This window comes from Rousettus aegyptiacus, unplaced genomic scaffold (genome assembly GCF_014176215.1).
Source record: "Rousettus aegyptiacus isolate mRouAeg1 unplaced genomic scaffold, mRouAeg1.p scaffold_m13_p_13, whole genome shotgun sequence".
In the NCBI taxonomy this organism is placed as follows: Eukaryota; Metazoa; Chordata; class Mammalia; order Chiroptera; family Pteropodidae; genus Rousettus; species Rousettus aegyptiacus.
Genome location: NW_023416288.1, coordinates 39,747,214 through 39,762,663, shown reverse-complemented (window position 1 = coordinate 39,762,663; position 15,450 = coordinate 39,747,214).

Below are 15,450 nucleotides of genomic sequence, written 5' to 3'. Positions count from 1 at the left end.
TGGTAAATTAAATAAATATTCTCTTTTGAAGGAGGAGGAGGAAGAAGAAGAGGAGGAGGAGGAGGAGGAGGAGGAGGAGGAGGAGGAGGAGGAGGAGGAGGAGAAGAAGAAGAAGAAGAAGAAGAAGAAGAAGAAGAAGAAGAAGAAGAAGAAGAAAATAATACCGTCTTGTGAGCATTCAAATAAACACAGAATTAAAGGAAATGGCAATGATAACAGAAAGGTTGGGAAAAGATATAAATAAATCAAAGCATTGTGAAGTCCTTGCATTATCTGAGAAGTACTAAAGGTACTAATTCAAGGTACATTCTAATAAATCAGGCGTGCATTATAGATAGCCACTAAAAGGATTTAAAAAATGTAACTTAAAATGCTAATAAAAATTAAATAAAATTTAAAAGTACTAGGCTGATTAAAAAAAAAAAAGTAGGCAAGGGGTGGGGGGGAATAGGAATAAGACCAGACAAACAGAAAACTAACTGTGAAGTGCCACATTTAAGTTTAAATGTTAGTAATTACATTAAATATAGATTAAATTATCCAAATAAAAAACTGGAAAAATAAATCTTACGAGAATGTACCTTAAACATAAAAACACAGAAACGTTGAAAGGAAAAGGATAGGAAAAGACAATGTCATGGGAACTCTAATCAAAAAGAAGCTGGTGTTTCTTTACTAAGATCAGAGGACAGAATTTTAAGGCAAGAAAAAAAAAACTAGGGATAAAGGAGACATTTATGACAATCGAATTTTCAGTTCAACAAGAAACAAGATAATAATTCCCCAAAAATATACGGTAAGATTTCACTGGAACGTATCCTTTGCCGTCGACATGTTACACACCTGTGAAAAGGGCGAACCGCCCCCATACGTAGTCAGCGGATCTCGCGGACCTGGGACAGAAGGGCCCAGGCGCGGACACGTGCGCAGTGCGGAATCTCATCCGGAGAAGCGCCAGAAGCAAGCCTGGCGGCCGTGCTACAGGGGCCCGGCGGGATGCTGGGCATGGCCTTTACGCCTTCATACAGATAATGTGTGGGTGAGATCACTTTTTAAATATTCATAGAGATACGCACTTAGGATTTCTGTACTTTACTAGGCGTATATGGTTTCTTTATTATTATTATTATTTTTTTTTTATTTAAAAAGAATTTAAAAATATCTTCTCAAGGAATTCTAATGTGCCCCGGGTTTGAGAACCGCGCAACTCTGTGATACATGACAGTTGGCTGGTGTTCGTCCTTCGAACCGATGGCCGTGTGTGAGGCCCCACCTCCTGACTGGACTACGTGTGGCCTCGGCAACTCAGGGCATTTTGGACACTTCAAGTACCACTGGGCAAGCAGTAAGGATGGAGAACACTTGCCTAAAAGTAGGTCCAGAATCCCACTCCTTCTCTGACCTGTGCTCTATAGCCTTCGCTCTTACCGTAATGTTCTTCCTCTAGAAAATACTAGAATATACCAAACACATACTCCATTATACCAGTTCCACTTCTCTGAGCCTCAACTGTCTCCCCTCACAAAGCACGGACCTAGTTCTAAGGTCTGTATGTACTAGCAAATTTCTACCCCCTTTGTCTTGCCCAGAGATTTTCGGCTGAAAATATCACATTCTTCTCTCCCATCCACTTCGACTCCTTTCCCTCGCTCCTGATCACAGACTCCCATTTCTAATCACTCACATCACTTTGGAAATGAGGAGACGCACAGCCTGATCTCAGTACAGAGTGGTGGCAAGAGTCTCAGCTTCAGACCACAGATATCATAGGATTTACCTGCAGATCAAAGCACTTGGTTATTATATATAGAAATCTAGGGAAAATGCTTCCTTAACAATTTAATAACCAAGGTACTTGTTTTGCAAATTTGGCAAGCACTGCAAACTTTAAACAGCGCGGACTGGTGCAGTGAGTAGACAGATCTGGCCCATCTTCAAAGACAGGCTTTCTCTCTCGATCGTGAAGCAAAGAGTTCCAGCAGAGCGGGCCAGTTTCCTACAGCGATATGATTAATTCACTTACTGCCGCTTTTACTCGCTGAAGATACCGCTGGGTTTTCTCTCCCTGTGCTCGATGGGCTTGAGAACAGGGACGTTCCCTGGAGAAAACGGTGCTTTGTGTTTCTGCTCAGGCTCATTTATTCACTTATTTATTTATTTGCGCCATGATAAATTGCACTGTGTTTTGGGAAGTTGAAATGGTACATGTTAAAATAAAAGCACAACCGCTCAGAAGAGCACAATTTGGGAAGCAGCTAGAGCATCCGCAGATAAAAAGGGAGAGACGGAAAAGACGGAGTTTTCCAACGAATTAATTTCCTCTTCATCATCTAAACACACGGAAATGAATCTTCTAGGATCCATTACGAGAGATGAATGTTTGTTAACACTCAAGTTCAAAACAGTTTGGCGTGCCGGATAGGTTTCCAGACTCCTCCAGAGAGGAATATAGCGGCCTGAATGAATGAATGATTTGTCTTTCTGAGCCTCGGCTTTCGAATTCACAGAAATAGGGTGATAAGCATAGAAATAACCTCCACAGAGGGCTTCTATGTGCCAATCAATGTCCTAAGCACTTTCTATATATTACCCCATTTAACCGTCACAATGAGGTGAGTGCTATTCTCATCATCTCTATTTTATAGACGAAGAAACTGAGGCACAGGAGACCTGACATGCGCATAGCCACACGGCCAGTAAGTGCAGGGTTGGGACTCAAACCTAGGATATTGGGCTCAGTGTCTGTGCTCTGCTCAGCATTAAATTCTGATGCTTCTCTTTTAGGATGAGCATGTCACTTCACCTACAGTGAGTGCCCTCTGCGCCCTACTCGTCATCAGGAGAAATCCCAACTCCACAACACAGAATAATGAATTTTCCCGGCGGAGGTCCTACCTCTGCACTCTTCCCTCTTTGGACAGACCTCAGGCCACCTGAGCACCCACCGGCCACACTGGTCTCCCATCATGTGTCCCCCAAGCATCACAGGTGCCCTTGCAAGCCCCGGGCTCTGCGCTCGCTCCTCCCTCTGCCTGCAGGGCTCCGCCTTCGCCGACTGCCACCCCTCACGAGCTGCTTTCTGGTCTCCTGTGCTTCCTGTGAGTCCCCTTATTACGCCTCAGGAGTTACCTGGACACAGGTAAGTCACCCACCTTATATGTTCCCATGAAACGAAACACGTACCTCTGCCATAGTGTTTGTCATTGTACTATCCGATGTACGAATCTGTCTGGATCAAAGATTGCTGTTTTCTCTACCGATCTAAGGCATCAGTGATACTCCCCAGAGCACTGTGTTAAAAAGCATTCTGGGGTCATATTTGAGACCAAAAGGAGAATGTTAAGTGCAGACTTCGTAAGGGCAGGGACCTCGTCAGACATTTACACCCTGGCATCTCCAGCGTCTGGCTCAATCTGAATGCACAGTAGACACTCGATTAATAACTGCAAGTGAATGACAAACGAACAATGTCTGCTATAGCCATGGAGGTGAAAGCGGTGGCATTGAGTGCGAGATACTTTACATCCCTCTGGCAGTCTCTGATCTCTTCGAGGGCAGAGAACACATCTTACTCATCTTAGTATCTTTGGTGCCTCGCTTACTGCATTAGAGAAACTATTATGCCTATGTAAATACATAGTTGAGAGACACGCCTTCGAGCTCGAAGAGTCTATACCGATGCGAGGCATGGAAGAGGAAAACCGAGCCACGTGACTCAGTCTCTCCTCTGTTTCGTAATGAGCCACGCGGAACATGGCACCAAGTAATGTTTCACTGGTGTGTGGTCTCTTACCCCTGCAGGGTTAGAATAAAGATGGAGATGCCTGCTGCCCAAGCGGCCGGGAGGTTGGAGACACGCTCTGCATTTACTGTTTTGTCCTCCGAAACTCAGAAATATCATCTCTCTTACTTGTTTACTATTGTACCTCCTTTCCTGGTGGGTTCAGGATTTATCTCCCCCCTAAAAAGACCCTCTCTAGGTCCTGTGGATTGGAAGAATCATTCGTTAACTGTGTTTTTAAATTCCTTTCTCCAAATTATTGTATGACAAGGAGAGAAAGTTTAGTCCTGAAAACGATTACTATTTTTTTTTTTTTTTATAATGAACCAGGGCCAGGTAGGAAGTTCCCCTTAAGAGGCCAACCTGACATGCCTGTCTCCTGTACAAGGACATACTGTCCACCCACCAGCTGACCTCGGGTCCCACTCCGTGGAAGGCACCGAGGGGCCAAGTGCACGTGGCTGCCTCTGGACGGTGCCTGGGATGTACCTGGTGGGACACATAGGCCCGTACTCTCTGAACAAGCTCTATTTTCAGAACTGCTCCTTGAGATGATATGACAAATAAAAGTTTTGCTCTTCAAAGGTAAAAGAAGTGGAACGTGACATCTTATTTGTTTTAATTGACCTGAACTGGAACAAATTAATTTAAAAATCATTCGGTAGCATTCTTTGAGATGTTTTGGGAATGTCTGAGGTTCCATAAAACCAAAGATAGCTTGGGGAGGGAGAGCGTTTCCTCTCTTCTGGTCTCGCTCTGGGCCTTAGAATGAACTCACTGTGAGATCTGGAGCAGAACTCGTCCGGTAGAACTTTCTGTGACTGTGGCACTTCTCTACATTTGCGCTATCAATTTGCCACATGTGGATACGAAACATTTGAAATGTAGCTAGTGTGACTTTATTTGACTCTTCTCTTCAAAGTGACTTTTTTACAATTTAGCCAGGTACATTTTCTTCTTCCCTCTTAACACACACACTTATCTACAACTTGAAGCTATTATTCAAGCTGAATCTGATGTGTAACTCCCTAAACCCTTAGGAGTTGGGTGTCAGGAGCTGTACCTGTGACCAAGAGAAGCCACAGAGCCCCACCTATTTTTAACTCTTTGCCTGGACTATCCTGACCCCTGGCACCTGCTACCCACCTGTTCAACACTAAATATTACCCGAAGAGGCATCCTCACCCTTACCAGCTTCACTGCCGACTTGTTCTGCACTTTATTTTGTCAACGTCACTGTCCCTCCCCGACCAGGACCCCTTTTTCCCTCCCTAGGGTCCCTGAAACTAGCCCAAGAAATAATCTCATCCACGTTCCTCATTTAATAGAAGGGGGTAATGAGACACAGAGTTATTTGCTTGCTTCCATCCTCACATGAAGTTAATGCTCCCCATCGAAGTCCTACCCTTTTACTTGAGGTTCATTTCTAGGGCCCCTTTCCCATAAGAGGCTTTTTCTGATTGTTTCTATGCCCCTTGATAACCCCTTCCGGGAATTCCTCTAGCGTACAACCAATAGCATCCATTTCAGCACAAAGTCTTGCATTATTTCATTATTTTTTTTTCCTTAGCAAGAATGTACAAGTTAAGAAAATAGGAACCATTTCTTTAACTGTCTCCCCACACAGTGCTGTGTGTCCGAGTATGTGCTCAATACTATTGAAGAAAGGAAAATAACAGAGCTTGTCCTGACTCTTCAGAGAATAACATGGACCTTAAAAAAAACAGTAGGTTAATCACATCAATCCTCATCTCAGAGAAACTGTAGAAGAGAAATGTTCCCTTAATTTTTCTTTGTGCTTAAATGGTCACTTTTGATAGACTATGCCCAAGCCCAGATTTAAAAATTAAAATTGCTTTTAATATACAAGTCAGTCAATTTAATTTGGCAGGTATTTATTAAATTCAAAGACCTTATACTGTAGTTAAAGGACAATACTTTCTCACAGGAAGGGAACCAAGATTAATGTGACAGCATATAATTTAATTCCAGCATGTATTGAATGCCCACCATGATTCAAAAAATGTGTAGCTCAGGGCTATTCAAGGTTGGTGGTAGCCACAGTGACTAAGGGTCACTTTACTAACGTGGTGAGAATTGAAATAGGCTTTATACGACTGTAGAAAATAGCAAGGCTGATAGGAGGAAGAGGAAAAGGAGAAGTTGCTGGGTCTGGGAATTAGCTGAGCAATCGTGTGGATGTGGACGTGTGTGGACGTGTGCGGACTTTGGCCAGGGTGCAGGCTAACCGAGAGGAGGTGGGCGTTTCCTGATTCGGGAGGTCGGCTCAACCAGCTTTGATGGGAACAAGAGAAACCACTCGACTGCTCAGGCAACGGGGAAGCGCACCAATTTCTGAACGGGCAGAGGTGTCCTTGACATATAGAGTAGAGGAAGAACACACTCATCCAGGAATTGACGTTTGACTTACGCTCTCATTACGGCAATGTGGTGGCCACAAAGAAGAAGAGATCAACCCATTTTAAGAATAATCGTCAGGATAATCTAAGGATACGTTGTTTTACGGGCAGGAGGAGTGTTAGGGGAGAATTGAAGGGCGCTTTCAAGCTCGGAGATCGGGAGGATGAACAGATGTTCGACTGACGGGATAAGAATTAAGAGAGGGGCGAGGACTTCATGCGGTGAGAAGAGGGTATTTTCAGTGTGACAGGATAATGGACGTTCCTGGAGATGCTGAAGGAATTTCAAAACAGGGAACTGGAACTAGAATCCAGAGTGAGGATGAAAACAGTGCCTTTCATCGCAAAAGAAACTACATCCCTCTCCTCCCAACCACACGTTCGTTTCTTATGATGAGAACTATGGAAGTCCAGGATAGGGCTGACAATAGAACATGTTTGGACTGAGTCTCCAAGTTACCTTGCCCACGGCTTTATGGGTGGCTCAAAGTCAGACAATTAGTTAGACAATTAGCCGCTCTATGAACTGTCCATGAACAAGCTGTCTGACCTGAGAACTAGACCTTAGCAGAAAGTGAGAGGCTTTGTGTCATGTACACGAATCAAAGGGGAGACCAAGGGCTGAAGAGTGACAGTAGGGGAGGGGGTTCACGCTGCTCACAGCTCCAGCTTTTACTAGTGAATTCTAATAAAGTAATCCATGCGCCTCGGTCCTTACATACCTGAGAAAAGAGAACACATAGGTAACCAAAGGTAGTCTCACTTGAGCCCTCGCCGCCAGAATTCCCGGAGGTCCACACCCCAGTCCCTCCCCCATGGCCCAACACACGCACACAACCTCTTCTCTCCTGCCGGTGTTACGATAACTTGCTCCTTCCGCCGTGGCTGCCCCCGAGGTCCTCCTCTAGCAGAAGAGGGGGACCTCAACCATACCGCTGTCACTCCAAAGCCAAGGCATGCGCCTCTGATGTTTGCTGACCAAGTTCTTTCCTAGCCCATGGGATTCCTTACAGCCAGACTGTTTGGATCACCCAGCTCTGCCTTTGCTCTAAGTGACGAGAGCTGACTTTCTGGGAAACCCCGGCCACGGCCCGTGCCTCACTGGTGACACTTCCAGCTCGTCACAGTCCCTTTTGCCCTTTCTGTTTCTGTCCACACTGTTCTGGCTGATACAAAAGAAGGCCTTGCTAGTCTCCGGTGTTACAGTTTATTTTAGACCAACAAGCAAAGGCCGCACTGTCTTAGCTCATCAATACTAAGTGTCTACTCGTTCATCTGAGTCACCTTTTCAGATTCTAACAAGAAACTTAAAATCTCCAGTAAGTGAAAAATCACATCGGCGGTATCATTCTGCGCCGTACTCAAGGTCATGCCCCTCCTCCCACCGCGCCTGGAGAGAGCGCCGAAACCAGGTCCTCTCTGCATTTGGGGCAATTGTCCTGCTTAGCTAAGGGCATGCTCTGTGGGGGAGTGTGTCTGTTGTCACCGTTTTTCATCTGCAAGGCCTACTCTCAGGCTGGATGTGTACAGCCATCTTCCCCGCCCAGAGTCTCAAGGACTTCATTTAGGAACGGAATCATAGGAGGCCCATCCCCACCTGTTATTTTATGTTAGGGTTCTGTGGAGGAAACACACACACACACCCACACCCACACACACACACACACACACACACACACACACACTCTCACACACATACACATGAGCCCTAACTATATTAATAGCAATTAGAGTAACAATAATCAGAGACTCTACTAAAGGCGAATGCTTTCTTTCCATAACAAGGACCATGTGTTTCAGGAAATGTAACCAGCAATTATACAGGATTATTTGACTGAAGCCAGTTGCCTAATCTCATGTACAACAGATCCCATTTTCTTTGAAATCCCTGAAATAAACTGGAAGTTAGTTTAAGATAATCGGTTTCAAAATAAAGATTAAATCATAATACATATTCCCTGGTCGAGTCCAAAAATTCCTTGGTCAGGACTTTCAATCATTTCCAGTCATTTATAAAAGACAAAACACGGCTACTTTGATAAACCTGCTGATCGTTTCAAGCTGGTCTTTATGAGCATAAAAATGATTCTGGTTCCAAAATATTATCTGATAGCTTAAAGGGTCCATTTTTTTTACTGCCAGTAAAATAGCAGCTTGGAAGGAAGCAGAGGAAAAATAAAACCAAACCGTAAGTTATCAGAATGAGTTGGGCCTCATCTTCTCTCATAGCGTACGACTGATTTAGAACACTCTTTTAGGAAGTGCATCAAAATGCAGAAGGAGTGAATTCACATCTTTTTCTCTGATGTTGTATGAATTGTAAAAAAAGTAGAAAACCCCTGAAACGAAAAGTATAATTCACCTATTGTCATTCGATGCCAATCAGAAACAGAAAGTTCTCTCCTAGAGTGTTATAGCGATTTTTCATAACCACAGCGTATCTATATAGGTAAAAAAAACACAGCTGGTTCATGCTCAGAATTTAGACCTTAGCAAGACTTTTAAGTGCTAATTTTATTTCACAGGTCACAGCTTTAAACACTGTTTGGAGAACCTGCAGTGAGAGGTAGCAGAGAAGAGCAGGGACGAAAAAAGGAGTGGACTGGTCAAGGGTGCGGAAGACTCCATGATACCAATAAGACCAGCGAGACACGTACTGGTGAGATTCAAAGGACTTCTGCAGAACAACCGTATTCTGAAAATTAAAGGAAGACATTTTTGCCGTCGTCGGTGGGAGAAAGAATAGAGAGTACTAGCTTCATAGCTACTTTGAATCTGTGACATTTATATTCTTGTAAAGACATTTTCTTTTTTAATCCCCAATGCCTCTACAAGATTGCTCATACAGTCCACACATTTTACCAAGAAATATATGTAATTCTCATCTCGTTGCCCTTGTACAGAACATTCCCAGCAAGTACGAGGTCAAGTCAAAGCCCGCTGCACAGCTCAGCAGGTCGCTCAGCGCCTGCTGCCATTTTCCTGCTCTTCTCTTCGGCGGTTCCCCCTACTCTCATCACGCACCCTCCACCCCAATCACGTAGACATGCTCCCGGGTCCCAGACCAAGCAACGCTCTTTCCCACATGGGCGTGCTCTCTGGTGCGGCTCTCTCTGCCTGAACGTATCCCGCACCCTACAGTCAGGGGTCTGGGGTCCCTCCAACGATCGGCCGGTTTCTTCCCATAGATCTTGTCAAAGTTCCCTTTGCACAGTCCAGCCAAGTAGAACCATTTCCCCATGATGGACCAACCCCAACACTGCACATACAGCCAGACTTACAAAGTGATGCTCTCCCCAGGTCAGTTCTGGCCCCCCAACCTGGGGACACTGGAGCTTGCCTGGGCTCTGTGGGGAGTCGCTATCAAGATGATGAGCATGCCGGTGACAATGAGGACAGCCAGAGCAGTATTGACACCCTTAGGATGTTTTATGGACTGTCCTCCAAAGAGTAAAAAAATCCATCCTGTTGAAAGGCACAATGCGAAGTATCAAAATTAACTCTCCCCCCAAAGTTTAACATGTGTCTTTTATATCACCCAACGTTAGCTTAAATTCCAAAGCTGCCTAACAGAAGTGGCCACTGTTTGGTTGGATTCATTCTGGGGGAGCGTATATAATTACTCCCCACAGTCTATCAGACTTATAGCCAGCGTTTGACAGCAGTCGAAGATGTGGCTCCTTAGATGTTTTTAAGAGAGATCTAATTAAAAGAATAAAGTGTTCTTTCTATGAAGAACACCGAATGCCGGGTGTAGATCTGAAGATCAGGCACAGGAGGAGACTGCAGGCAGGCGGAGTCACCCGAAGAGGGCTGGGGGACAGAGGGCCCGGGACAGCTCGCTGAGGGCTGCTCTCTGCTGGTCAGTGGAGTGACAGGATAAAAACAGTGGCGAGTGTGAGTTATGGAGAGGGAAGGTCACTCTCCACTCTGCCCCGCTAATGAGCCGCGGAGATAACAGAACCGAAGCAGCTTTCTCCGTGCAATTTTTCATGAATTGGGTAATTAGCTTTATTGACTCTCGCTGGATATAAATTCCCCTTCTGAACACTCCTGGAAATGTCTAAATTATAAGATAAGCACCATTATCCTGAAATTATATTAAGTTTAACTAACAGAGCTCACTTTTGAACAGAGGTCAAATGCTAAGTGCCTCGGGGTCGTTCAGAGACGTAGATTTAAATCTTCATTCACTGTCCACTTTATGGATGTCTGTGCGGTAACTACAGGGATTAAAAGAAAGCTAGACCTCTCTCATGCATGTTCTGATCTAAACCCCATACTGATCCTATGACATACGTTCTGTCATTAGCTGTATATTGAAAATCAAAAGAAGCATGGAAGGGTTAAGTAACCTGCCCAAAGTACACAGGAGGTAAGAGGCCGGGAGAGATTCCTGGTTTCAGAGGCTGCGCCATTAACTATCGAGCAACGACCTCTCCAGCCACACAGGTGAAAGGGCGCGCGGGCCCTGGTGGCAGCCTTCCGGCCTCCCAGCTCCCCCACTGCTAAATGCCGTGACCAGAGGCTCGCCGAAGCTCACCACTTCCTCAGGTTTCGCTCTGACGCTGCCCACGCTGAGGCTTGGCATCGGGTGGAAAACATTCCGAGTAACTCCCAGCACAACTGCCATCTCTCACCCACTATCCAGGAAGCCGTGGGGCAGCTGTCACTGAGGGGCTGCTTGGCCTCCTTCTCAGCCTCCGAATCCACTTTGCTCAGTCCTTGTGGAATCGGTGAGGAGAACTCAATTCTTTTTTTTTTTTTTACCCATCCCCCATGTATTTTTTGCATATCCTCATCTTTCTTTTCATCACACGAAAAGTATCCTTGGATTTCTCTTCTCAGACAGCCCTTGAGGTCTCTCAAGTACATCCCTGTATAATTTCATAGTGTATATCTAAGTTGTCCTCCTGCGTGTTTGAACAATAACTTGCTTTCCTAAGCAATTTTCATATTCCCCATATAAAATGTGAACACTATTATTTAATAAAGGTAGAAAGAGTACTAAGTAAGAAACTTGCCATTTATGAGGCACTATTTTCTGTCAGAAATTCTCCTACACAATCTACCTATCGAGATCGCAGGAGAGAGTAAATTAAACAATGTTTGCAGTTCCTATTATTTTCATTTTACTCATTAAGAAAGAGACACCCAGAGAGGTGAAGCCACTAATCCAGTCCACACAACTGAGAAATTATGGTGCAAAAAAAATGAAACCCAAGTCAGCTTCCCTCCAAACCCGTGTTCATGTCATGACAGCTGTACTTTTGACACCTTAGTGAGCACAAGCATCATCTGGGGTCCTGATAAAAGCCAGATCCTGATTCAGAGGGTCCGGAGTGGGGCCCGAGATCTGCATTTGTGACAAGCGTCTGGGCACAAAGAGGCCATTGGTTTCCAGACCACAAGTTGAGCAAACAGATACTACGGAGTTTAGCTAAACTTTTCTTCACTGTGAAATGGCCATCCTCAGGCCAATTCCTTCTAAATGCCACAAATCCCATGTCATAAGTCAAAATGAATGAGCATGGACTTGATGGGAAAACAGACAGTACTTCCTGAAGTGGGCTCCATGGGTCATCTGCACAGAATTCCCTGGAGTGCCCTTTACGTGTGACTTTCTGGGCATCACCTTGGCCCCTCCGGACCAAAATCACAGGCGGCAGGACCTGAGAAGCTGCGTTTATGGCAAGCTCCTTATAATGCACAGTCAAGTCTGAAAGTAACTAGAGAAGCTTCAGCACCGAATGAATGGGAGAGAGATGGTGATCAGGGAGGCTTATTGAGAAAGATCTGTAGGTAAAGGGGCCTGAATGACATCTCCCTGAAGGCAAAACAAAGCTTTTTCCTTGTGTAAAAGTGAGGTTAAAACTGAAAGAGTTAGTCATAAAGTTTTAAGATTGGAAGAGGGCCAACGGACTAGGTATTGACAGACAGATCACCTAGGAGACCTCAAGAAGGAGACTGTTCTTTGCTCTTTATGAAAAAGGAGTCACAGCCTCTTCACCCCTTGGATAAAACCGTGATGGATATTAAATATCGGATAGATACACCACACTCTCAGTGCTCCTTTGGCAGTATCTGTAGAGAAGAGAAATGAATAAAAATAAGCTCTTATTTATAAAGCATTTTCACCATGTGTGTTAACACCCGTGACATAATCTGCTCTCGTACATTGTCTCAGAGGGTGTGTAAAGGCAAGAATTATTCATTCTAGCTCACAAGTGAGCACACTGGAAATTGGTAGCAACCCTCGGGCCAAACCTCCCGTCTCCAATGTCATGACCGTACTTTTCAACTCGTCCCAGAGCTGCCAGACATGACTGTACCTCGGAACCACCAAGAAGACCCCACTCTCGGCCCTCTGAATCAGAACCTTTGGGAGGGAGCCTGGTGATATGTACTTTCAAGAACACTACCACAGGCGATTCTTACGCATCAATCTATGAAACCATGTTTAGGAACCACTCAACTAGATTATGTGACAGTGAAGAGCTTCTTACGACTCAAAGAGTCACCTATAAAGAGAAGTAAAGGTGTGGGGACTCTGGGACCCCTCTTGAAGATCTTAATAGCAGCAAGCACGGTTTGGGGTCTACCTTGCTTAGAATGTTAGCTTAGAAGTAAGGTGTCATACCTCCAGGGAGTGAGAAGTTTTAAGAGATCTCCTTTTGAAAAACTGGTTAAAAGAAAAAACCTAAATGGTTTTATTTGCAAGCCTTTCAAGGTTAAGGGACAAATTTAAATTTTTTAACTCTAAGATATGGGGAGAGTAGATGATACTACAGTGCTAGATTTGGGATTTGCTCTCTGTTTAAGTCCTTAATAGCTGTGTGGCTTTGCCCAAGTCAACAAATCTCTGAGACGTTCAGCCACCTTCTCTCCAGAACATAAAAATGTGGGGGAAAGGTGAAAAAAGATGAGTGAAAGCACACAACACATAACAGGGGCTTTTTACTTATTAGTCATATTGAATCTGGGCGTCCTCAGATGAGTGGGCTGGAGATAAGGAACAGGAAGGCGGGGACCCATGGCTGCTGGCCAGGCCTAAGTAGTTCAGACTCTACAATCTCACCCTTCTGTCAGCGGGTCCGGCCTTCCGAGTTGACAGATGGGACAGCAAACTGAGCAATGCGATTGAGTTGCCAGAAAGTTCCTCAGGGATGCGGCGCCTGAAATTTTATCATTTTGCTAGAGACTTCCCCTCAGAACTTCCTTTCTTGTGCTTCTCTTTGAAAAGTGAAAAAGCCCTGATGAGTCGACTTTGTTCTACATTTTAATTGTCTGTTCTTCTGGCCAGAGACACCGCAAGAGCATCTGTGTGTAGGGGTAGGGTAACCACAGAGAAAACCTGTGACAAGAAAGGGACGCAGGAAAGAGAGGTGACGGGTGTCAGGTCCAAGCTCTGCTGGCTTCGCGTCTCCCCCGCCACAGGCTTAGCAACATCGTGTGCTCAGATGAACTTGAGGTGGCCGCTAAAGGCAAGAGGTTTGTGGCCAGAAGACATCTGAGCCCCTCCCCCCGCCAACCTCCCTGAAAACAACACACACACAGAATTCAGGTTCTATTTTGTTTACCGTTCTCCTGCTTGACCCTCTATACAAATCGTCAGCATAGACGGATGTGAGAGAGAGTAATTACTCTAGCCAAATCTAAAACTGCTTCTACTCTGTGCAATCCTTACTGCGAAAAAGGACATCTACCTCAGAACCGACACTGAGAATGGCGCCATCTAAACGCCGGAGACATAAGGGTAAGGATTGTGGAGGAACGATTGGCTCGGGGAAGGGACTGGTGAACCCGAGATGAACCTTTCACAAAGGGAAGTGTGTGTGGCGAGGAGGTGGATAGCACCTTCCACAGGACACATCCAGATACTCCCAGCCCGAAAGCAGCCGGGGCAGGAGCTGGAGGCGGCCTGCTGCACAGGTGGTGAGAAGCAAAGGATGATCGTCTCTGGGGACGAGCGCCAAGGCGAGTACAGAAAGCAGCCAGTGGAAGAGCTCCCTCCCAGCTTCTTCCCTGGGGCCAGAGCATGCTCAATAAAGCGCGGCCACCCCACCGTGGTCATGCCATATGGAGAAGGGGACATTGCCCACGCTCATTTTGCTTTGGAAGATCAATTCTTCCATGCAGCAGAAATCTCAGTGAGTTGAGCCTCTGGATCTCATTCTCTTCCTGCCCCCAAGAGACAAAGCTCTTGAAATAGACAACACTTACAGTCAAATCTAGTTAAAGTTCTATTCGAAGTTTCCCTTCTCCCTTTGTCTGGACCTGTATTCCTTGATAAGGACCCTCCACCATTTCTGAGTGCAATTTCCTCAACTCCCAAACCGGAACGAAGCGAGAATCATCTAACATGGTAATGTTTACTAGGTCAAAGAACACATACGGGTGAAGGCTTAGTGCCATCGGGCCACAGCCACGATCTGCTGTCTCATGAGCATCACTGACTGACGGTCCCAGGTGCTGCACCTCCAGACCTATCCCAGTATTCACAGCCTGTTCCCAGGGCTGCTCCAGCCAGCGATGCACTAATGCAGGCTTCTTCCTGCAAGACAAGGGACTCCTCTAACAGGTGACTTTGGCCAAAGGACTCACCATCTGCCTCCCCAAAACATTCTTAGAGCTCTGCCGTAGAACCCACCTCTCCTTCCTTCTCCCTCCTGCACAGGTGTCAGATCTCACAGCTGGAGGCATTTCCCACTCTCTCCTGCTCCTCATCCTTTGTCCTTCCTGGTCATTTTCCCGAAAATCCTCTTGCATGTCTGCTCCTTTCTTGGAGAGTGCTGAGCAGAGAACCTGAACTAACCCACTTGTGAAGAAACCTGCATCGGTGTAAAAGGGCTAACCCAACACCAGGCAAGATCACATTCTGAAGTTACGTATCATTGTTTTAAATATTTCTAAGGGAGACAAGAGAAATATGCTGAATAGCAGAACTTGTCAATCCGATTAACTTAATGCCTGGCTTGCTTTTGCAGAATTTGGGGGGAAAGTATAGGTTTAAAATAGAACAGATCCAAGAGACACAATACATGCACTATAAAAAACCTAGAGAAGATTAAAGCGATAAGGAAGAATTGGTGATGAAAGAAATAAAAAAGACATTTTTTCCCGATTCACTGAGATTAAAGGTGCCACCTTCTTGCTCCATATTCTACAATACAAGCAGCACCAGAAACAGGAAGAGCTAGAAGCTGTGTTCTCAGCTGCCTGAGGGCTCTAGAAAGACGTGGTCCTAGA